Here is a 24,046-nt window from a genome sequence, read left to right as displayed (position 1 = left end):
GGGAAGACATGGCTTGGCAGTTCGGGCTGGACTGTTCCCATGAGGCACAGGGTCAGACTGATTTGCATATGGCCATGTCTGAACTGGGGTGGCAGAGTGGGCTAAAGAACGGTGATGGATTAAACCCAGATCAGTTGACTGGGGGTGAGTGCTTGCAATGTTCACCACTCCATCCATCATTTCCTTTGGTTTTTGCTCTTTTCCCTCCCTACAGCAGTGTTGTGGGATGTAAAGAATATACAGACGCTCAGGGGCATATTTACAAGATGCTTGCGCAGCCAGAGCGACACTTTATATCCCACTTTGCGTGGCTTTTCACGGCCTCATAGAAACGGAGTTTTACAAAGCAGAGTGCGTAGCTGTGTTGTCTTACTTTGCACCAGAGGGGCATCACAGTGGGTTTTACAATGCAACACCCATGGATTTTGATGCTGCCACAGATTCACAAGAGCCTGTAAACCGGGCACAGTGCCAAACTCTGACGCCTTCTGAGTGGTGGCACAACGAGGAGAAATATTTTTATTTTGCCTCGTTTTCCCCTTTTTTCAAGTATGCTGCATTCTGCAGCACACATGGAAAGAGAAAAATGCCTCTCTGGATTGTTTTTGTTCCGGATGGGGCTCCTTCCTGCACAATATTAATCCTGCCATTCAGCGCAGGTAGACTTGCACCGTGGTGCAAGGGGGCCTGTGTTGGCACTAGGCAGGCAATTGTGCACCAGGGCAGGCAGAAAGGACAGGAATGCACTGTATTTCATAAATATGGGGCATTCCTGCGCTTTCACATTAGCGAAGGGCAGCGCAGCAAGAAAGCTTGCGGCGCTGCCCTGTGCCAATCTGTTGTAAATATGCTCCACAGTTTCTAACCACTGCTTACGGAGGATGTTGTTTTGGAAGAACAGAATATGCAGAACAGTTTTTGAGGGATGACCGCGCCAGAATGACGCTCCATGCAAGAGTTATGCACCGGGCTCCCACAAGGCAGTTCAGGGAATTAACATTTCCACGGGAAACCACAGGAGCCACCAGTGTCTTCATACTGGCCCACTCTCCCCTTAGTGGCGACTGCTGTGTGTCCAATGGCCAGGAGCCGGGATTGTCATTGGCTTCTGCAACGCCTGCTCCATTTTGTGGACGGGGCTGCCTCGCTGCATGAGATACCCTGACAGTGTTTGATCGAGATTTAACCTGCTCTTGGCAGTCAGTAGATCATTTCGCAGAAATCTATGCTGCAGGTCAAAACTGAAAAAAGCTGAATGAGTGTGTGAATGAGTGAATGAACAAATGGCCCGATTTATAAAGCATGTAGCTCCTTAGGAGTGTCCCGCCGGTGGATGACTCTCTGGTCATGCTCAAGGGCCGTTTAGTTTTGAGTCAGAGCATACCCGGCAGAGTCGCACTTTATGGCATGGAGTGCATATGTTTGTGAAAGTGCCACTGGATAAGAGTCCAGGTTCAGGATCTGCACTGGTGAGGATTCCTCAGTTTAAACCCTGGTCACCCTTTCACATTTGGAACCAGTGGAAAAAAGTGTTTGGGGACTTGTGACATTCATGTATTTTACTTTCTCATAATTGAGTGCATTTTTGTAGAAATGATTCAAAATGATGCACATTTATACAAATTATAAACCCATCATTTGGCCCTATACATTAGCGCGCAATGAGTCCTTGTGTCAGTCTTTGAAGCAAAGATGCATTTTGCTCTAACAAAAGAGGCAAAAAATAAAACGGCTGTGAACAGCTGCTCACGTTCGGTTGTTTCAGCGCATTTACAGCACATTCTTTTTTAGCACAAATCTTTGCTGTGACTCTTCAGTTTGAATGGAAAGTAATTATGCAATATGCTGTAATGTCACAATTTCAGTAATTTGTGTGACAGACATAACACAAAATTCCCAAAATGCCAACTGTGTAATTTTAGTTTCGCTCAGGCTTCTTGCCAGGTCTGCTGTGCACAGCGACAATTTCAAGACAGGAATGCACAGAAGTGTCGCGGCGCTTCGGCATGTGGCAGAACCTGCTCTAACCGAGGAGTCAAGGAGCGCCGACGTCTGCTGTGCACAGCGACAATTTCAAGACAGGAATGCACAGAAGTGTCGCGGCGCTTCGGCATGTGGTGGAACCCGCTCTAACCGAGGAGTCCAGGCGCGCCGAGCCGCACCTTAACTGCTTTGGAAGTTCCTTACAGAGGAGAAGTGCGCATGCGCAGAACTGAGCAAGCCTCGAAAGCACTGCGCCCATGCCTGCTTGAGGTCAGGCGGCAGAAGTGCACGAATGAACACGCATTGCAGACTGTAACGAGCACATGGGAGGCGCAGATGTATCTGGCGAAAGGTTCGAGGTTATAACCCTCTATAAAGACCTGTTTCCTTTGATGCCTTTCAGCGCTTATCCGCTGAGGCGGGTCCCATTCTTATGGAGATACCTATGGGAATTTAGCTTTTTCCTACATATTACAGAACTTTCCCTCAAAGTAATGCAAGAAAAATGCAAGGGTGTAGCCAGCGTTTGAGGTTTACAGGGCATAGTGGGTACGAAAAGGTAGTGGAGTCAGGCAAGTCACACCTCCTGGACACACCTGGGGGGGTCTATGTTTTAGAAATGTCTGGGTTTGAGAGATTTCCCCAGGTGAGCACCAAGCACAGGACCAAACCCTACAGCTCCCCATTTTTCATGTAGCATTCCTGTGCCTTTCTTGTCACCGGCACTAGGCCCAGCCGCACAAGTAGGGTAGTACATTTGTACTGAGAGATGTGTGGGAGCTCAGCATAGAAGAGCAAATGGTGTTATTAATTGGATTTCACTCCCTCTTTGGCTTAAAAATAACCGCTATTGCTAAACTCAGGTTTTGGCACAGGGCAGCGCCGTAGTGATCCCTGCTGTGCTCCCCTGCAGCAACAGGAAAGGCTCGGAAGGGGCTGTATCTATGAGATATGGCGCCTTACTATCCTCCCCCCTGTGCTGGTGCACATGGGCGGTCATGCACCAATGCAGGCCCCCATCACCATGGTGCAGGGCTGTCTGTGTTGTAGGGATGATTGTTTTGTGCAGGAAGGGACACCGTCCTATTGCAGTGTGAGGCAACGCAGCGACTTATGCTGCGTTGCCTCATTTAATATATACAAGACAAGGAAAGCCACGCAGGGTGGCTTACGTGGTTTGTAGATATGGCGCTGCAGCGTGCGCCGCAGGAGCGAGACGCACTGGGGCGCACTGGGGCTTGTACATAAACCCCTCGGTATCTTGTGCACATGTTAAAATGCATAGGTTAACTTTATAACCATTAATCATTCATTGGAAGTCACCACGACTTCATGTTCAAACGCAGTGAAACATGATTATAAGCCGCAGCTTTGATGTTGGTTCCGGGTTTTGGACAACCTTCTTGAGGCATGCAATGGTATATTTCTTTTTTGGGGGGAAAAACATTACAGATGAAAGCATTGCCAGTCATTTCAATTTTTTCCAATAGTTTTTTGATATTATTATTTTTTGTTTCAATGATAAATGTTTACAGTAAAACCATAGGCAATCGACAAGACTCGCGCATGGCAGAATTCACTTTTTTGTCATAAATATATGGATTTCCATGTTTACCTACAGATTTTGCACCTGTTTCATTCATAATTTCAAAATATAGGTTGAGATGATCAAAAAGAGACAAAAAGAACTACCATTTGGAAAAAGGCAAAAAACTGTGGTAAAAAAATATTTGTTTTTCTTTAACAACTAGATGGTGTTCTTGGCACACCCAATCTTTTGTTGATTCCATTTCTGGTTAAAAAAAAATAACAACAACTATACACTCTCTTGAGGGCACACAAGAACTCCTCAAATTTCCTCGCAATCTTGAGCTCTTTCTGATCACAAAGAGCCATGAATTTCCTCTCATCTTCATTAAACTCTGTTCTTTTTGTTCTCTTGGTCCATATGTTCCCTTTATTCAAATCCACACGGAGCCCTCAACATCTTCTTGCCAATCCTAACATTACCTCCACTTAATGAAAGTGTGATTTGTTCCCCTTCTTAATTGGAGACAAAAAAAAACTTGGGTTCACACTTGTTTACGCTGCTTAATTTTAACACACAAACCCAATCTCTAAACTCGTAATCATCCACTTCCCCCCAGGCATTCTCCAAAACTGTTTTATTCTCTCCACTCCTTCAGACAACAATGCTTGGAATTTGCGACCTCTCAATCAACCAATTAATCAATGGATTTGTAAAGCTCCACTAATCACTTGGGAGGGTATCCAGGGGCTGAGGATGTGGCAGTGACTGGACAGGTCAGTTAAACAGCCAGGTCTTGAGTGCCTTCCTGAATTCTAGAAGACGGGTAGAGGTTTGGACGGGCAGTGGGAGGTCTTTCTAGGATTTTGCCATGAGGCAGGAGAAGGAACGCCCTACACAGTTGCTTCAGCAAATGCGAGGGGTGTAAGCGAGGGAGAGGGATACGGATTGCAGGAGCTTGGAGAGCTGGTGGAAGGTTATTTGGTGATTGATATATGTTCGATACTGGTTGTGCAGGTCCTTGTAGGAGTGGATCAACATCTTGAATTAGCATCGCTTCTGTACAGTGCCGTTTTCTGCTACATGGGATTCAACGTACAATTGTACACAGTTACAATAATGCAATACAGTATCGGCTTGTCTGCCACAATCCAACCACAGTGGGTCGGAGACTCCATTTTCTTTAATACTATTATTCAGGGATACGATGCGAAGGAGGGCCCATCTCGATCTTCTCCCATGTCTATCTCATAGTGTTTGAGCCAGGGACCCCATACTTTATAGAACTTCTTGGGGCATCCTCTCACCTTATAGGTAACTTTTTCCACAACCATATAGAGGTTCAATCCTACTTTCTATTCGCCGAGGGTGGGTGACTGAGGGGCACCCCAGTGTTTGGCTATGTCTTGCTTCGCCACCACAAGTCCCAAATTGCTAAAGAGGACTTTACTTCTGGGTATGTTTATCTCCGTGGGTATCCCCAGTAGGACGAATTTGGGGTCTATTGGCAGGCATACTCCCACTATCCTATTAAGCTCCTCCACTATGGTGGTCCCGTATGAGCTTATCAATGGGCAGGACCACAGTGTGTGCATGAATGACCCATCCTCGTCTCCACATCTCATAAAGATATGGGCCTCTGCTCAACAAAATCTATGTAAACGGTCCCTATCGTAGTATACCCTGTGTAGGACCTTATACTGAATAGTTCTTAGGCGGGACTTGATTGCCATCTCTCTTTGTTGCATTGGGCCACCGCCCAATCTGTGTTGTCTGATTTGTGACCTCGCCCTCCTATGTTACCTTTATTTTCGGCAGGGTATCCGAGACATTTTTGAGGATAGTATTCTACATCCATGACACCACTTTCGCAGCTATCTCCCCCTGAAGGTGCCTCCCTTTCAATGGTGCACACTCACACTCTGGGACGTCATCTAGAACAAACTTCCATGCCTGCCAGGTGTGTTGAAATTTCAAGTGTTTAAAATACTGGGTAGTATGTAGTTTGGAGATTCCGATAGTGGCACACTGCCAAAATTCCTTCAAACGTGTTCCCATCCATAGTGGCTTCCTCTTATGAGCTATATTATTTTGCGCCATCTCTGAGTACCACTTTATGAGCCTCCCAAAGGATCAGAGCAGATGCTCTGGAGTCTTTGGTCTCAGTAAAAAACTATTTTGTGTCTACTCTAATTTCCCTGGCTACAGTTTCACTCATTAGTTCCCAAGCGTTCATTCTCCATGCCAACATCCTCCTACGCGTGTGCACCCTGAAAGTCAGCCAAAGTGGGGAGTGGTCTGACAAACCGCTGGCCAAGTAATTGTCTCTTTCCAACCCTCTCACTTCACCAGCTGGTGCGAAGATGTGGTCCAGATTGGAGAACACCCTGTGGGCTCCTGGACAGTAGCCTGCCACCCTTATCCGGGACAGGGCTTGGTCCAGGCTCTCCACAGAGGACTGGGCCAGAACTCTCAACTCGATGACCCTTACTCCGTCAGAGGACCCTGTCACAGCGGACAGAAATTTCAGAGAGTGGATTTCCACTTCCCTGGATTCGATCCTCCCCATTAAAACTCGTGAGGACAAAAACGGAAAGACAGGATCAGCCCCCTGGTTCAGCCAGGAGCTTAGAATCCTCCGCAAAGAATGCAAAAAAGCGGAGCGACTGTGGAGAAAGGACTGGCTCCACTCCAGTAAGGACGCCTACCATAAGTCAGTGAGAACCTACAAATCCACCCTGAAACTCACTAAAGCCTCATATTACGATGCTAGAATAAAAAATGCCACTAATTCGGCGAGAGAGTCGTACCTTATCGCCAAAGACCTTCTGAAAATACCAACACCTCCCTCCTCCAACAGCTCCCCTCTGGGCAGAAGCGATGAACTGGCAACCTACTTCGATTCCAAAATCTCCCGCATCTTGGCCTCTCTCCCACCCCCCAGTCAGCCAACCCATAGCAACACCGATGTGTCTATTACCCACACTGAAAACATCTCTCACCCAGAGCTAACTGCCTTTAGGGCTGTATCCCTGGACGAAGTGGGAAAAACTTTGGCCAAGATGAAAAGCGGATCTCCCTTTGATCCCGCCCCCATGAGATTCCTGAAAACAGTTGCCCCGGTCATCGTACCCCCTATTACGGAGCTGATCAACATCTCGCTGTCCCAAGGCTCCGTCCCTCCGAGCTGGAAGGGTGCAGTAGTCAAGGCCCTCCTTAAAAAACCTCAACTGGACCCCTCCGATCTGGCAAATTACAGGCCGATCTCGCTCCTCCCGGGCATTAGCAAAATTGCCGAAAAACTGGTCAATGCCCAACTGTCCCTGTTTCTCGAATCCAACAACCTTCTGCGTCAATCCCAAACAGGGTTTCGCCCTGGCCGCGGCACGGACACCGCCCTCCTCACAGTCATCGAGGAGGCAAGGTGCATCTTGGATTCAGGAGGATCAGTCGCAGTGATCCTCCTGGACCTTAGTGCAGCCTTTGACACGGTGAACCACCGTGTCTTGCTCCACCAGTTGGCCAGGGCAGGTCTTGGGGGTACCGTGTTTGCCTGGATAGAGTCCTTTTTATTGGGCTGCTCGTTCCAGGTCTGGGACGGCAATTCCCGCTCAGCCTCATTCCCCCTCTCTAGCAGAGTCCCCCAAGGGTCTTCGCTAAGCCCCACTCTGTTTAACGCCTATATGGCCCCCCTGGAGGATGTAGTAGCCCCATTCGGTATCAAGATAGTGAGTTATGCGGACGACACGCAATTGGTCGTCTTTCTCTCACATCTTGACCACCGCCCAGACAATCTGTTGAACTGCCTCCAGGAAATCCACCACTGGATGTGCGATTCATCACTCAAGCTCAATGGATCTAAAACGGAGGTCATGCTCATGGGAAAGAAATGGGCTACTATTCCTTCATCGGTTTGGCCTGACGTTTTTGGCGAGGCGCCCACCCCGAAGAAGGAAATTAAGACCTTGGGAGTCTGGCTTGAACCTGATCTATCCATGAAGACCCAGGCAGCCAAAACAGCAGGCACTTGCTTCGGACTCATGCGCTCTATCCGAAAGATCCTCCCGCTACTCCCTCCCCTATCAAGGAAACTCCTTGTCCAAGGCCTGATCCTTGCTCGCCTCGACTATAGCAACGCCGTTTATCTAGGAGCCCCCGAATCCACTCTGGCAAAACTCCAGCGCGCTCAAAATGCAGCCGCCCGGCTCCTAATGAATCTTCCCACCAGATCCTCTGCCAGACCAGCACTCAAGGCTCTGCACTGGCTCCCGATCTGTCAGAGGATTGAATTTAAGGCCATGTGTACCACCCACAAACTCCTCAACGGCCAAGGCCCTTTGATCCTGAGAGACATGGTCACTCGCTATAAGGCTCCCAGACTCCTGCGCTCTGACAATGATCGTCTGGCCAACGTTCCGAGATTCAGGAAGGTGCGCACTGGTGGTCGACGCTTCGCAGTAAAGGCGTCCTCTGGATGAAACTTACTTCCACGCCGCCTGCGTCTGGAACCCTGCCACCTTCGGTTCCGCAAAGAACTGAAAACCTTCCTCTTCCCCAAATAGTACCTCCTCTCCCCCCTGATCATTACTAGTCTTTTACAGCGCGGGGATGCCTCCGGGTCACCAGGCGCTTTACAAATTGTTAAATAAATAAAAATAGGAGTACATACAGTCAGTGGGGTGGTGTTGGCACCAGAGGTCTGAGAGCAACATGGTCACTGCAAAGCCCGCCTGGACTTTCTCCTTCGGTAGTCCCTTAATTGGGCTGGTGCGGTCCAAGGTCAGTTCTATAACATCGTTAAAGTTGCACCCAACAATGTGAACAGAAGAGCCTGCCTCCAACAGCATCCCCACCACTGCTTTTGGAGTCTCATGGGGAGATATACGCTGGCCAGGGTAATATCCCTCCGCCCCCAGAGCCACTTCACTGCCACTGAGGTCTCATTTGGCTCAGTCTATACTTTCTCTATGTGGAAGGATGGTGGTCTTCCTGACTAGGATGGCCACTCTGTGGGATCCCGTAGTGAAACCTGCATGTGTGCCCCTCTTCCGAGGAAACCGCAGTGAGAGCCCTGCAAATGTGTCTCCTGTAGAAGGACTACATCAGCTTTATCTCTCTTAATATACCTAACTGCCAGTACTCTCTTGACCTTCCTGCCGAGTACAATCACATTCCACAACATTCTTGAATACCTCCGTCACTTTGCTCACCTGGCCCCAGCATCTACGTTACATGGTAATATCTGGCCTTGTCACAGTGTCTCCACCATCTGTATCTGCATAAGTAATGAACATGTCCCACTTGTAGAAACATCTTCCCTTCCCTATCTGCTTTCCTGACCTTTCCCCTCCCCAACTCCCCCCCAACTCTCCCCCACCTTCCACACATGTCCCCCAACTCGCCAACATGGCAACCGTGCCCCGGGTCAAGCCAGAGAGGTATGTAGTCCTCCCTTCCCTAGTCTAAACCTCCCTCTACAACTTCAACTGGTCCCCCGGATGTGCACTGAACTCTTGGTCTGAGACCTGTAAGAAGAATAACAATAATCAGGTGAACAAAACTGTCCCCCTCTCACATATATTTTGGGATCTCTGGGAGGGGGGCCCCATAATGAGCTGATCATTTAACTTCAGTACTCAAGCCAGCTCAATCAGCCCATCGGGGATCTCCCTTGTCACGTGGTGAGTCTATTGCAGAGTCTGGAGAGACCCTAGGTGAGACCTCAGCCTCCAGATTAGTTATAGCCTCCATTAGTGGGTGATTGTTGTGAGAGTCTGTTGAGTGTTAATGCTCCGATCGATCCGACATGACAGCTTTCTGTGACTTGTCCCGTTAGTTTTCCTTGGGTCATCTCCGTGCTTGCTCCCTCTTCGTATTGGTCGAGAGTCTGGACCCGGGGGCTCGCCTTCATTGCAGGAGGGGAGTCTTTACTCATTGTTTGTTGACAGCACCCCCACTGCAGCCTCTCTTCAACATGTGGGTTTTGGGGCTGGCTCCCTCTCGTATTGACCTCAACTGCATCTCCTGAGTGCCCCCATCTCTGTGCCAGACTGGGCGTTTCTCCATCCAGGTCCACGCCTCTTCAGGAGTCTCAAGAAGATCGTCTTGCCCTCAAAAATAACCTGAGTTTAGCCGGAAACAGTGGCAGGTACTGTATGTTCAGCGCTCTCAGTTTCTGCATGGCCAAGTTGAAAGTTTGCTTTTGTTTTTGTATTTCCCTGGAATAATATGGGAAGACCATGATTTTGGACTGGGCATGGTGGACCTCCCCAAGTTTTTGCACCTCCCTCAGTATCATGTGCCAGTCTTGGTGGTTTAGAAAGCCGGCAGTGACGGGTTGTGGCAGAGTGCTCATCTGGGGTGTTGCACTCACAGCTCGTTGGGCCAGTTCAATGGCAAAGCAAGCGGAGAACTGTGCAAGTTGGAGGGAGTCTTTCAGCCACTGTTCCAGGAAGACCTCCATGTTACGGCCCTCCACTCCTTCCGGGAAGCCCACAAAGCACAGGTTGTTACATCTTGCAGGATTTGGGGATTTTCATCTGCCGTCCAGCCGACTGCTTTAAGGGTAGTTTGAAGATCTGTGACTTCTCTGGTAAGTTGTTTGGATGAGTCCTCTATTTCTAAAATTCTACATACTGCGGGCAGATTCACAGACCTAATCTGAGCTAAAATCCTAAACTTACAACTTTTGGTATTCACAGAAGGCATTTAGTAGTAGTAAAGTTGAACTCCTAACTTTACTATTACTAAACTGAGATAAAATCCTAAATGTACTACTTTTAGTATTCAGAGAAGGCATTTTGTAGTAGTAAATTTAGGAGTCCTAACTTTACTACTACTGAATGCCTTCTGTGAATACCAAAAGTAGTACGTTTGGGATTTTATCTCAGATTAGTTCTGTGAATCGGCCCCTGCATGTTTAACCCGCTCTGAGAGATTGCAGAGGTCTTGACAGAGCAGGGAGACCTTGGAGTTAACTTCTCCAATTCTCCCTTCCAGGGTGTCTCTTGAAGAATTGATTGCCTGGAAGTGCGCTGCATTCTCTGGCAGGCCCGCCATCCCTTACATCAGTGGTTTGGAATCTCGAACTTTAACTATTGTGTCTGGGTGGTTGGCTTCTATCAGCCCTCAGTGTCTGGGTGAGCCCCAGCAGAGATTCTGCAGATCAGGCTGTCTCACAGGGCAGAAGAAGCGTGAGTTCAGCCAGCAAATATAGTATCTTTGTGCACGAGTCTGGCCGGCGATCCCCCGGTCTTCTACCAGGAAGCCTTTCCATGGGTCTCAGTCACACCCTGTGAGCCCATCGTGCAATGCTTTCACCCTCTTCTCAAAAGGTGTTCAGCCCGGTCACTAAAGGGGCAATGGGTGGTGTCCGGCCCACCGTTCCACTCCCTGCTGCGGATAAGGAGGAGGGGAAGCAGAGACCGTTGGTCACACTGCGGGCTCCGGGCTCCACTTCACATTGCCTCACTCGAGGGTTAGGGGCCCTGCACAGCGCCCTGTCTGCCCCTGAGGACTGGTGTCACCCCCACTTTCCAAGGGTCCAGGCCGGTATGCACCAGGCACTTTGTAGCGGTGGTGGCTCCCCTCTGTGTATTGCGCACCCCAAAACCAAACTGCTCAGGCACTCTGCCTCTGAATGGGGGGTGGCCAGGTGGTCCCTGGCTCTTTCACAGTCCCCCCAGCTCTCCGCGTGGATGAAGGCAGCAGCCCGATACGGTCCCTCATGGCTCTCCTTCCCCATCGGACCCCGCTTCTCCCACACTCCTTCCACGGAGGGGACCACACCGCACACTCTAGCCATCGCCACCCCTGGTACCTGGAGCTCTGGATGATCTTCTAGGCCTCCGCTGACAAAGGTTCCTCCCTCGGCTCTCCCGGGCCCGGCCAAGCGTGCAGCAGGACAAATTACCACCTCTAGGATTTTGCCTGCGACCCTGCAGCATTAGGCCCTAGGGCTGCTCCCATGACCATCAGGCAGCACCTCAGCCGACACCGCCACTGCTCAGTGCCTCGTCCAGATCACGATAGGCATCACCAACCCGGGCCGGGTTGCCACCTGCGCTGTACCGTCAGAGCCAGCATCATAGGCATTCGATGCCAGGTATGGCCCTGTGATACTGGTTTCTCATTGGTGGCCCCCAGGGACCTCCACACCCCGGCAATGGGCTCTCACTGTTTGCCAATCAGGAACACCAGCGTAGGGACGCAGACTGTGTTCTCAGGCCCATCATCTCCTCCCCACCTCCCCCGGTGGCGTTGGGCCCATCTCTCTCAGCCTGTGGTAATTACAACTGCATCAACGGGGTAGCCGGCTGGGGAAGAGCTCACAAGAGGTCGGGCCCAAGGCGAGGGTACCACGCACCCCCATCACCAGTTCGCAGCGTCTCTCAAGTCACAGCCCACTCTGGGGCCGGCTCCTTCAGCCCGCACCTTCACCTTCTGGGTGCTTTCTGGGCTGGCAGGGGAGTCGGCCTCCGCAGTCCCGGGTGTTTCGGAGGCTCCCAGGTCACGGTGCAGACATTCACCCTACCCTGGAGTTAGTTTAGGTGGTCGGGTCGTGCGACACGGGAAAGATAAAAGCATATGTCTGTACGAGTCGGCGGAGCTGGCAAGGAAAGCTACTAATCGGCCATCTTGTTGGCCACACCTCCCCCCATCTTGGAACGATCTTAACCTTCCTCACACCTTCATCGGAGTAAAACCAGTAACTGTTCTCGTACTCACCTTGTCCTGAACTGGATGCTTGCCCTCGACCTCTACTCAATCTATACTGCCCTCCTCTTTTACTGAGATTCCTTTTCAAAACACCCAACCAAGAGAATTGGTATTGAACTCAGACCAACAAAAGGTGAGGACGAACTAGAGGGTATGTTGCAGAAAGGTTCAATTGTGGAAATAAACAAGGAGAACAAAGTATTAATGCCCTTTTCCTAGTAGAGAAAATGGACAAAGGATGAAGGCCAGTTATACTTAAGAGTTAAACAAGTTTCTGGTGTACAGACACTTCAAGATGGAGGGTATCCGGGCTCATGTTCCAAACTCTGTAAGGCTGGGGGGCAGATTTACAAACACCCTGCGCCACCAGTACATCACTTTTTGTGACGTACTGGTGGCGCATGTTACTGCTCCATATTTTCAAGGACAGGAAAAGCCACCCTGCATGCACTGGCGTAATGAAGATTGAGGTGGCCTCCCTGCAAGGAACGTGAAGGGGCCCCCTCCGGGTTCAATCAAGAGCTCTCGGGCAAGAGTACTGTGCTGAGGGGGCCCCCTGGAGCTTGGGGCCCCACCGCACTGCAGGGGCTGCAGGGGTCTGTTATACGCCCCTGCCTACATGGCTTTTTCTGTCCTTGTAAATATGGCCCCTTTACATGCAGCACTTTGCGTGAAAGGGGCATTTCATGGGTGCTGCTGTGGGTTTTCCCACGCAACACCCATGGAACCAGACACATTTCTAGATTTACGAAGAATCGTAAATCTGGAAATGCGTCTGAATACGGCGTAGCGAGGCGCAACGAGGAGAAATGTTTTAATTTCTCCTCGTTATTTCCTCTTTCAATGCGCGCACGCATTGAAAGAGGAAAATGCCTGTAGTGATTGTTTTTGTGCAGGAAGGTGCCCCTTCCTGCACAAAAGCAATCTCCCTTTGACGCAGGCTTGCACCATGGTGCAAGGGTGCCTGCGCCGGCGCATGGCAGCAGTTTGTGCGCCAGCGCAGGAGAGAGCACAGGAATGCGACATATTATTGTAAATATGTCGCAATCCTGTGCTCTGGAAGTGCCACAGCGTGGCGCGGCCAAAGGGCTTGCGTTGCCACGCTGCGGCCCTTCCTTGTAAATCTGCCCCTGGTTATCTGGAGCCGTCCTTCACCTGCTGCAAGGCTCAGCAGAGAAACATTGGGGCTCAAGTCCATCTGCCAGCCTGGGCAGATGTGCCGCTAGCTTCTCGCCGAGCCTGCTCGGAATTTAATGGGGCAGCTACAACATTGACTGATTCACCGAGTACCTGTATAGCGCCTCTGCAACCAGTCAGGGTGTCCTGGCGCTGTGTTCACAAGCAGGCCTTTAGCAAAGGAATTAAAAGTGGGACGAGAAAAGAGACGCTTTAGCATCAGCTGTGACGGAATGGAGCGTAGAAATGGCGGCAAACTGTTCCATCGAGAAGTCTTAAGGAAATGAAAAGACTTTCCACCAAGTTTAGTTTTCCTCCCACGTGAACCCCAACCACGGATCAGAGCGTGCGAAAAGAATATCTCTGCGAAGAGATTGTTTATAAACCTGTGGCCCTGGTCCGAAGGGCCCGGTACAGAAGCAGAGAGCTGTAGAATACAGCTCCTGTGTCTCGGTCACCGATGGAATTCCCACAGGTGTTGAGAGAGGGGGGGGGTTCTGTCTCCTAAGACCCCATGGAAGGCGAGCTGCCGGTTCGGGGTGAGTGAGACCGAACTGTAGGAGTCCAATCTGGGCAGAAGAGACAGACGCCTGAGGTGAGGACGTCCGTGGCCTCCGGGGATGAGGGGAGGGGCTTTCTTTAGCATTTCCAAAAGATGGACGCATGGATGGCAGCTTTGCAGACATGGTCCTGTAATGACAGTTTGGCATAAAAACGACCACAACATGTTGTGCTCAAAGAGTAGGCGGGGGGGGGGGGGGGGGGGGGGCGGCTCTGAGTCTGTCAGGCACCACTTCAAGTTCCAGACGAGAGTATCATTTCCAGTTCAGCATTTACATCGGGCACAACCGTGGCAAACAACCGGGCTCCGACTGGGACAGACACAAATAAATATAAAAGTGGCCGCCGTTAGTGAGGTGGACAGCTAACACCACCTTACAGAGTGGTGCAGTTTTGAACCTGTGAAGACAGGCTGTGTGCGGGTTTTGCAATGGATGGAGGGCTGCTGAATCTGAGTTTGCTGCACTAAATGTTTGTTTTAATATCAGGATCAGGAAAATCACTAAAACCTGTATCCCAGCAGGCCATAAAACAGGCCCACAGCACACACAGACCTGTCGGACCAGTCCAGCGGGCACTGCCTGACTGCCCTGTAGGCCAGCGCGGCCCTGTTAGCAGCATGGCTAAGGAAGCTGGTGTGCACAAGCACTGCGCACAAGTGTGTCTGAAGCAGGGAGTGCAGGCCTCTGAAGAAAGCTGGTGTGCACTAGCACTGCGCACAAGTGTGTCTGATGCAGAGCGCAGGCCTCTGAAGGAAGCTGGTGTGCACAAGCACTGCGCACAAGTGTGTCTGAAGCAGGGAGTGCAGGCCTCTGAAGAAAGCTGGTGTGCACAAGCACTGCGCACAAGTGTGTCTGATGCAGAGCGCAGGCCTCTGAAGGAAGCTGGTGTGCACAAGCACTGCGCACAAGTGTGTCTGACGCAGGGAATGCAGGCCCCTGAAGGAAGCTGGTGTGCACAAGCACTGCGCACAAGTGTGTCTGATGCAGAGCGCAGGCCTCTGAAGGAAGCTGGTGTGCACAAGCACAGCACACAAGTGTGTCTGACGCAGGGAATGCAGGCCTCTGAAGAAAGAGGGTATGCACAAGCACAGCGAACAAGTGTGTCTGACGCAGAGAGTGCAGGCCTCTGAAGAAAGCTGGTGTGCACAAGCACGGCGCACAAGTGTGTCTGACGCAGGGAGTGCAGGCCTCTGAAGGAAGATGGTGTGCACAAGCACTGCGCACAAGTGTGTCTGAAGCAGGGAGTGCAGGCCCCTGAAGAAAGATGGTGTGCACAAGCACTGCGCACAAGTGTGTCTGAAGCAGGGAATGCAGGCCTCTGAAGGAAGATGGTGTGCACAAGCACTGCGCACAAGTGTGTCTGAAGCAGGGAGTGCAGGCCCCTGAAGAAAGATGGTGTGCACAAGCACTGCGCACAAGTGTGTCTGAAGCAGGGAATGCAGGCCTCTGAAGGAAGATGGTGTGCACAAGCACTGCGCACAAGTGTGTCTGATGCAGAGAGTGCAGGCCTCTGAAGGAAGATGGTGTGCACAAGCACTGCACACAAGTGTGTCGGACGCAGGGAATGCAGGCCTCTGAAGAAAGCGGGTATGCACAAGCACAGCGCACAAGTGTGTCTGACGCAGGGAGTGCAGGCCTCTGAAGGAAGATGGTGTGCACAAGCACTGCGCACAAGTGTGTCTGATGCAGAGAGTGCAGGCCTCTGAAGAAAGATGGTGTGCACAAGCACTGCACACAAGTGTGTCTGACGCAGGGCATGCAGGCCTCTGAAGGAAGATGGTGTGCACAAGCACTACGCACAAGTGTGTCTGATGCAGGGAGTGCAGGCCTCTGAAGGAAGATGGTGTGCACAAGCCCTACACACAAGTGTGTCTGAAGCAGGGAGTGCAGGCCTCTGAAGAAAGATGGTATGCACAAGCACAGCGCACAAGTGTGTCTGACGCAGAGAGTGCAGGCCTCTGAAAAAAGCTGGTGTGCACAAGCACTGCGCACAAGTGTGTCTGACGCAGGGAGTGCAGGCCTCTGAAGGAAGATGGTGTGCACAAGCACTGCGCACAAGTGTGTCTGACGCAGGGAGTGCAGGCCTCTGAAGGAAGATGGTGTGCACAAGCACAGCGAACAAGTGTGTCTGACGCAGGGAATGCAGGCCTCTGCAGGAAGATGGTGTGCACAAACACAGCGCACAAGTGTGTCTGCCGCAGGGAGTGCAGGCCTCTGAAGGAAGATGGTATGCACAAGCACAGCGCACAAGTGTGTCTGACGCAGGGAATGCAGGCCTCTGAAGAAAGATGGTGTGCACAAGCCCTACGCACAAGTGTGTCTGAAGCAGGGAGTGCAGGCCTCTGAAGAAAGATGGTGTGCACAAGCACTATGCACAAGTGTGTCTGACGCAGGGAGTGCAGGCCTCTGAAGGAAGCTGGTGTGCCCAAGCACTGCACACAAGTGTGTCTGACACAGGGAGTGCAGGCCTCTGAAGGAAGCTGGTGTGCTCAAGCAATGCACACACGTGTGTCTGATGCAGGGAGTGCAGGCCTTTGAAGGAAGCTGGTGTGCACAAGCACTGCTCACAAGTGTGTCTGACGCAGGGAGTGTAGGCCTCTCAAGGAAGCTGGTGTGCACAAGCACTGCACACAAGTGTGTCGGACGCAGGGAATGCAGGCCTCTGAAGAAAGCGGGTATGCACAAGCACAGCGCACAAGTGTGTCTGAAGCAGGGAATGCAGGCCTCTGAAGGAAGATGGTGTGCACAAGCACTACGCACAAGTGTGTCTGATGCAGGGAGTGCAGGCCTCTGAAGGAAGATGGTGTGCACAAGCCCTATGCACAAGTGTGTCTGAAGCAGGGAGTGCAGGCCTCTGAAGAAAGATGGTATGCACAAGCACAGCGCACAAGTGTGTCTGACGCAGGGAGTGCAGGCCTCTGAAGGAAGATGGTCTGCACAAGCACAGCGAACAAGTGTGTCTGACGTCGAGAGTGCAGGCCTCTGAAGAAAGCTGGTGTGCACAAGCACTGCGCACAAGTGTGTCTGACGCAGGGAGTGCAGGCCTCTGAAGGAAGATGGTGTGCACAAGCACAGCGAACAAGTGTGTCTGACACAGAGAGTGCAGGCCTCTGAAGGAAGATGGTGTGCACAAGCACAGCGAACAAGTGTGTCTGACCCAGGAAATGCAGGCCTCTGAAGGAAGATGGTGTGCACAAACACAGCGCACAAGTGTGTCTGCCGCAGGGAGTGCAGGCCTCTGAAGGAAGATGGTGTGCACAAGCACAGCGAACAAGTGTGTCTGACGCAGGGAATGCAGGCCTCTGAAGGAAGATGGTGTGCACAAGCACTGCGCACAAGTGTGTCTGATGCAGGGAGTGCAGGCCTCTGAAGGAAGCTGGTGTGCACAAGCACTGCTCACAAGTGTGTCTGATGCAGGGAGTGCAGGCCTCTGAAGGAAGCTGGTGTGCACAAGCACTGTGCACAAGTGTGTCTGACGCAGGGAGTGCAGGCCTCTGAAGGAAGCTGGTGTGCACAAGCACTGCACACAAGTGTCTGACGCAGGGTGTGCAGGCCTCTGAAGGAAGCTGGTGTATACAAGCACTGCACACAAGTGTGTCTGCGGCAGGGAGTGCAGGCCTCTGAAGAAAGATGGTGTGCACAAGCACAGCGCACAAGTGTGTCTGCCGCAGGGAGTACAGGCCTCTGAAGGAAGCTGGTGTGCACAAGCACTGCTCACAAGTGTGTCTGAGGCAGAGATTGCAGGCCTCTGAAGGAAGCTGGTGTGCACAAGCACTGCGCACAAGTGTGTCTGACGCAGGGAGTGCAGGCCTCTGAAGGAAGCTGGTGTGCACAAGCACTGCGTACAAGTGTGTCTGACGCAGGGAGTGCAGGCCTCTGAAGGAAGCTGGTGTGCAGAAGCACTACGCACAAGTGTGTCTAACGCAGGGAGTGGAGGCCTTTGAAGGAAGCTGGTGTGCGCAAGCACTGCGCACAAGTGTTTCTGACGCAGGGAGTGCAGGCCTCTGAAGGAAGCTGGTGTGCACAAGCACTATGCACAAGTGTGTCTGACGCAGGGAGTGCAGGCCTCTGAAGGAAGCTGGTGTGCACAAGCACTGCACACAAGTGTGTCTGACACAGGGAGTGCAGGCCTCTGAAGGAAGCTGGTGTGCACAAGCACTGCACACAAGTGTGTCTGACGCAGGGAGTGCAGGCCTCTGAAGGAAGCTGGTGTGCAGAAGCACTACGCACAAGTGTGTCTAACGCAGGGAGTGGAGGCCTTTGAAGGAAGCTGGTGTGCGCAAGCACTGCGCACAAGTGTTTCTGACGCAGGGAGTGCAGGCCTCTGAAGGAAGCTGGTGTGCACAAGCACTGCGCACAAGTGTGTCTGATGCAGGGAGTGCAGGCCTCTGAAGGAAGCTGGTGTGCACAAGCACTGCGCACAAGTGTGTCTGACGCATGGAGTGCGGGCCTCTGCAGGAAGCGGATGTGCACAAGTACTGTACACAAGTGTGTCTGACGCAGGGAGTGGAGGTCTGTGAAGGAAGCTGGTGTGCACAAGCACTGCACACCAGTGTGTGTGACGCAGGGAGTGCAGGCCTCTGTATTCATTGCCTCCACCAAGCATGCATTAATATGTACTTAGTAAGATAATAAGTGGTTGTGCAAACCTGGCCATGCAGTGAGGCTTACACAGAAACGAGTCACATCTGAACATAGTCTGAGGGTTACTGATTCAGGGTACCAGCCTGTGGGGTCGTCCTGGGAGGCAGACACCATACACAACTCCCTTGCTGCGCACATTGCTTTGAAGTACGTCATCAAATAGCCATAGTAATGAGCTTCATATAATATTCATTAAGTTACTGATAATGGCCGGCCCCTGTTTTCCTTTTGTGAATTTCTCACTCCGTGCAACTACAAATTCTCGTTTTTCTGGGCATTTTATCTGGTTTGCTATGGTATGTATGGGTTTTTATTGAGTGCATATATCGCCCAAGGGTCTCCTAGCTCCAGTCTGCAACAGGAAATGGGGAGAAAAAGAAAGGGGGCTGACTGGGGGTGAAACAACCTCAGAACATCCGCGTTTTAAGAGACTAGTGGAACTTTCTGTGGTTGGTCTCAGTTCGAAGATGAAAAGGGCGAGTGTTCCGCAGCGTGGGGGCAAGACAAGAGAAAGCTCTCCCGCCCTTCCTGGCGGTGCGGATCTTAGATAAACTGAGAAGATGTTTATTTGCGGATTGAAGAATCCTGGAGGGGTGCTACCTTCTCAGTTTATTAACAAGGTAGCGGGGCCCGGACCGTTAAGGATTTTGTGAACTAGACAGTTAATTGTGAATGTAATACGTTTTCTCACAGGGAGCCCGTGCAAAGCTCTCGATCTAGGAGCCGAGGGGGGTCGCGTGGCAGGTTTCATACGAGCCTGGCCGCCGTGTTTTGAAGGATCTGGAGTTTGGTCAGTTGCTCTTCGTTGAAAGAGGCTAGAAGGGCATTGCCATCATCCAGCCGGTTTATGATCAATCCTTGTGCCAGTGGCACGCGCGATGACAGTGGGGCCCACTTAAAGATCTTACGAAGGCTGCGCATTAGTCCGTAGCAGATGCTGGCTAAGTGGCTGATGTGGTTGGACATGGAAAGTTCTCTGCCGATCAGCAATCCTAAATTACGAGCTACCGGCTTGGTAGAGGGACAAAAGCCTAGATTGGGAGGCCACCAGTCACCTGACCACAGAGTGTGTGCTTTACCGAAAAGGATTATTTCTGTTTTACTGGCATTAAGTTGCAGGTGGTTATTTAGCATCCAGTGGTGGATGTCAGACATACATTGTCTGAACCGGAGTTTGGTGTCAGTGGAGTCCGGGCTGAGCGTGATTCATAACTGCGTACGGTCGGCGTACGATACCGTGTCAAAGCCATGGGCTGTTATCACACTGGCTAAAGGGGCCACGTACAAGTTAAAGAGTGTGGGGCTCGGAATGGAGCCCTGGGGGACACCCTTATCTAAGAGTTGGCTGCTGGAGACAAATGAACCCACCAGAACTTTGGAGGTTCGATCCATCAGGTAACTTCTGAGCCAACTCAAGGCGGCGCCCACGACACCCATCGCCCGCAGACCGTTCAGAAGGGTATGCTATTGTGTGCACTATCGCCAGGAGGGCGCACTATGACCAGTGAAGGTATCCTGGCACAAGCGGGTGAGTCAATCTGTTCAACTTCATGCGGCTCTCAAGTTGTGAGAATGAGACTCTTATGTATAGTGGGAGGTCATTCTATGCATTGAGAGCAGTGTAGGAGACGGCTCGATGGCTGGACCTGGTTTTCACTACTCGTGGAATGTGTTCAAGAACGAGCCCAGGCAAGCAAGGTATTTGGAACCGGATGCGATTGTTCAGGTGTGCTGGCCACTGTTATGTAGCGCCTTGAAAGCTGGGGGAGGAGCCTGAATTGTGTTTGTTTGTGTATCGGGGGACAGTGGAGCTCCTTCAGGCGCATGGAGGGTGTTCCCGTTGTCCAGCTTGCGTGTGGTGTTGATCCCAAGGTTCTTAGCATGGGTGGTGAGCGTGGATGTCAGTCCTCGCTCTGTCCGCCACCAGCTCCGCATTAGAACTACTGATTGAGGCCTTAATGTTGATGTAACATCTCTGCATTCACCGACGCACTTACTCATAAATTATCAATACACTCCCTCACTCACTCTTTCTGCCATCCATGCACGTTCATCCTTGACTCATTCTCACATTGACCCACTCGAAGAACCAAAGCAACCAGACACACCCACGCACAGGTGCATGCACTTAGGCATGCAAACACGCGCTCACATGCACACACATGCACACATTCACACAGGCACACACACATGCAACCAGACACACCCACGCACAGGTGCATACACTTAGGCATGCAAACACGCGCTCACATGCACACACATGCACACATTCACACAGGCAAACACACACATGCAACCAGACACACCCACACACAGGTGCATACACTTAGGCATGCAAACACGCGCTCACATGCACACACATGCACACATTCACACAGGCCAACACACACATGCAACCAGACACACTCACGCACAGGTGCATACACTTAGGCATGCAAACACGCGCTCACATGCACACACATGCACACATTCACACAGGCAAACACACACATGCAGCCAGACACACCCACGCACAGGTGCATGCACTTAGGCATGCAAACACACGCTCACATGCACACACATGCACACATTCACACAGGCACACACACATGCAACCAGACACACCCACGCACAGGTGCATACACTTCGGCATGCAAACACGCGCTCACATGCACACACATGCACACATTCACACAGGCAAACACACACATGCAACCAGACACACCCACGCACAGGTGCATACACTTAGGCATGCAAACACGCGCTCACATGCACACACATGCACACATTCACACAGGCAAACACACACATGCAACCAGACACACTCACGCACAGGTGCATACACTTAGGCATGCAAACACGCGCTCACATGCACACACATGCACACATTCACACAGGCAAACACACACATGCAGCCAGACACACCCACGCACAGGTGCATGCACTTAGGCATGCAAACACGCGCTCACATGCACACACATGCACACATTCACACAGGCACACTCACATGCAACCAGACACACCCACGCACAGGTGCATACACTTAGGCATGCAAACACGCGCTCACATGCACACACATGCACACATTCACACAGGCAAACACACACATGCAACCAGACACACCCACGCACAGGTGCATACACTTAGGCATGCAAACACGCGCTCACATGCACACACATGCACACATTCACACAGGCAAACACACACATGCAACCAGACCCACTCACGCACAGGTGCATACACTTAGGCATGCAAACACTCGCTCATATGCACACACATGCACACATTCACACAGGCAAACACACACATGCAACCAGACACACTCACGCACAGGTGCATACACTTAGAAGCATGCACACACATGCTCACATGCACACACAGGCACGCATGCACACATTCACAAACACGCACAGTCACACACACACATGCACATACACACTCATACACACACACACATACGCACACACGTCACATTTATTAAAGGAGCATTTTCAAACAAACTATTGGCTTTGCCAATGCTCACTTGTTTTCGCTAAACAGGCCAGCTGCTCCCTTCAGGAACTAAAATGGAGAAGTCAAATCTTGAACTCTCCATAAAGGCGCCCCTCCTTGACCAGCTTGTACAATAAATGCTAGGACCCACCAGGATTGCGTGTCAATGAGTGGGAGTTATTACCAAAACAACATTAGTATTTATGTGGATTGAAGAGAATGACCTTACATTAAAGAGATGCTGTTGTACACATGTGCATAGAACAGCTGCCTTAGTACTCACGCGCGAGGGTGTGCTCTTGTTGCAGATCACTTATGGACTCTCCTGAGGGCGTCTTCCGGTCGTCTTCCAGGGAGGCAGAGAGGTATTGGAGAAATCTAGCCTCAGAGTGAATGAGAGAGGTGCCCTATGACCCCAGCCTCAGAGAGAGGCAGAGAGGTACCCCGTGACCCTAGCCTCACAGGGAGGCAGATATGTACCCTTTCGACCCTACCCTCAGAGAGAGGAGGAGAGGTGCCCTAGGACCCTAGCTTCAGAGGGTGGCAGAGAGGTGCCCTATGGCCCTAGCCGAAGAGAGAGGCAGAGAGGTGCCCTAGGACCCTAGCTTCAGAGGGTGGCAGATAGGTACCCTATGACCCTAGGCTCAGAGGAAGGCAGAGAGGTGCCCTCGGACCCTAGCCTCAGAGGGAGGCAGATAGGTACCCTAGCCTCAGAGGGAGGCAGAGATGTGCCCTAGGACCCTACCCTCAGCCTTAGGAAGAGAGGTACCCTATGGCTCTAGCCTCAGAGGGAGGCAGAGAGGTGCCCTATGACCCTAAACTCAGAGGGAGGCAGAGGGGTGCCCTAGGACCCTAGCCTCAGAGGGAGGTAGAGAGGTGCCCTATGGCCCTAGCCTCAGAGGGAGGCAGAGAGGTGCCTTAGGACCCTACCCTCAGATGGAGGAAGAGAGGTACCCTATGACCCTGGCCTCAGAAGGAGATAGAGTGGTGACCTATGGCCCTAGCCTCAGGGGGAGGCAGAGAGGTTCCCTATGGCTCTAGCCTTAGAGGGAGGTAGAGAGGTGTCTTAGGAACCTACCCTCAGATGGAGGAAGAGAGGTACCCTATGACCCTGGCCTCAGAGGGAGGCAGAGAGGTGCCCTATGATCCTAGCCTCAGAGAGAGGCAGAGAGGTGCCTATGATCCTAGCCTCAGAGAGAGGCAGAGAGGTGCCCTATGATCCTAGCCTCAGAGAGAGGCAGAGAGGTGCCTATGATCCTAGCCTCAGAGAGAGGCAGAGAGGTGCCTATGATCCTAGCCTCAGAGAGAAGCAGAGAGGTGCCTATGATCCTAGCCTCAGAGAGAGGCAGAGAGGTGCCTATGATCCTAGCCTCAGAGAGAGGCAGAGAGGTGCCTATGATCCTAGCCTCAGAGAGAAGCAGAGAGGTGCCCTCGAAACCTAGCCTCAGAGATAGGAAGAGAGGTGCCCTAAGACCCTAGCCTCAGACGGAGTCATGGAGGTACCCTATGGCTCTAGCCTCACAGGGAAGCAGAGAGGTGCCCTATGAACCTACTCTCAGAGGAAGGCAGAGAGGTACCCTATGACCCTAGCCTCAGCCTTAGGAAGAGAGGTACCCTAGCCTCAGAGGGAGGCAGAGAGGTGCCCTATGATCCTAGCCTCGGAGGGAGGCAGCTGCATGCTCCAGTTGTGCAGCGAGGCAGAGTGCAGCAGCTCTTATAAGGAGGAGAGACGACACTTCCTCATGCCTGTGAAGACAGCCCACTGACGTGAACTCACCTGTCGCCACCTGAGCTCAAACAGCCCCCACCACCCCCCCTCCACAGGCTTTCACACCATCACCAGGTCCCCGCCCCTGGCGGCCTCCCTACAGCCCCCATCACCCCCGTATAAACTCATAGATAAAATTACACCGCCGTATCCGGGGGGGGGGGGGGGGGGGAGGAGGGGGTCACCCTCTTTTGC

The 24,046-nt window shown here is 51.8% G+C and overlaps 1 protein-coding gene across 1 annotated transcript in view; it reads right to left on the bottom strand.

Moving 5' to 3' along the window:
• The window catches only part of LOC146863681 (uncharacterized), a 301,266-nt gene extending 277,509 nt beyond the window's left edge, over positions 1 to 23,757 (bottom strand). Inside the window, exon 1 of the mRNA XM_085627808.1 lies at positions 22,367 to 23,757. The gene's annotated coding sequence lies outside the window, so the exon portion shown is untranslated. The remainder of the gene's footprint in view (positions 1 to 22,366) is intronic.
• Positions 23,758 to 24,046: the final 289 nt, after the last annotated feature.

Source organism: Triturus cristatus, chromosome 2_1, assembly GCF_964204655.1.
Source record: "Triturus cristatus chromosome 2_1, aTriCri1.1, whole genome shotgun sequence".
Lineage (NCBI taxonomy): Eukaryota > Metazoa > Chordata > Amphibia > Caudata > Salamandridae > Triturus > Triturus cristatus.
This window is presented reverse-complemented; position numbering and strand designations above follow the sequence as displayed.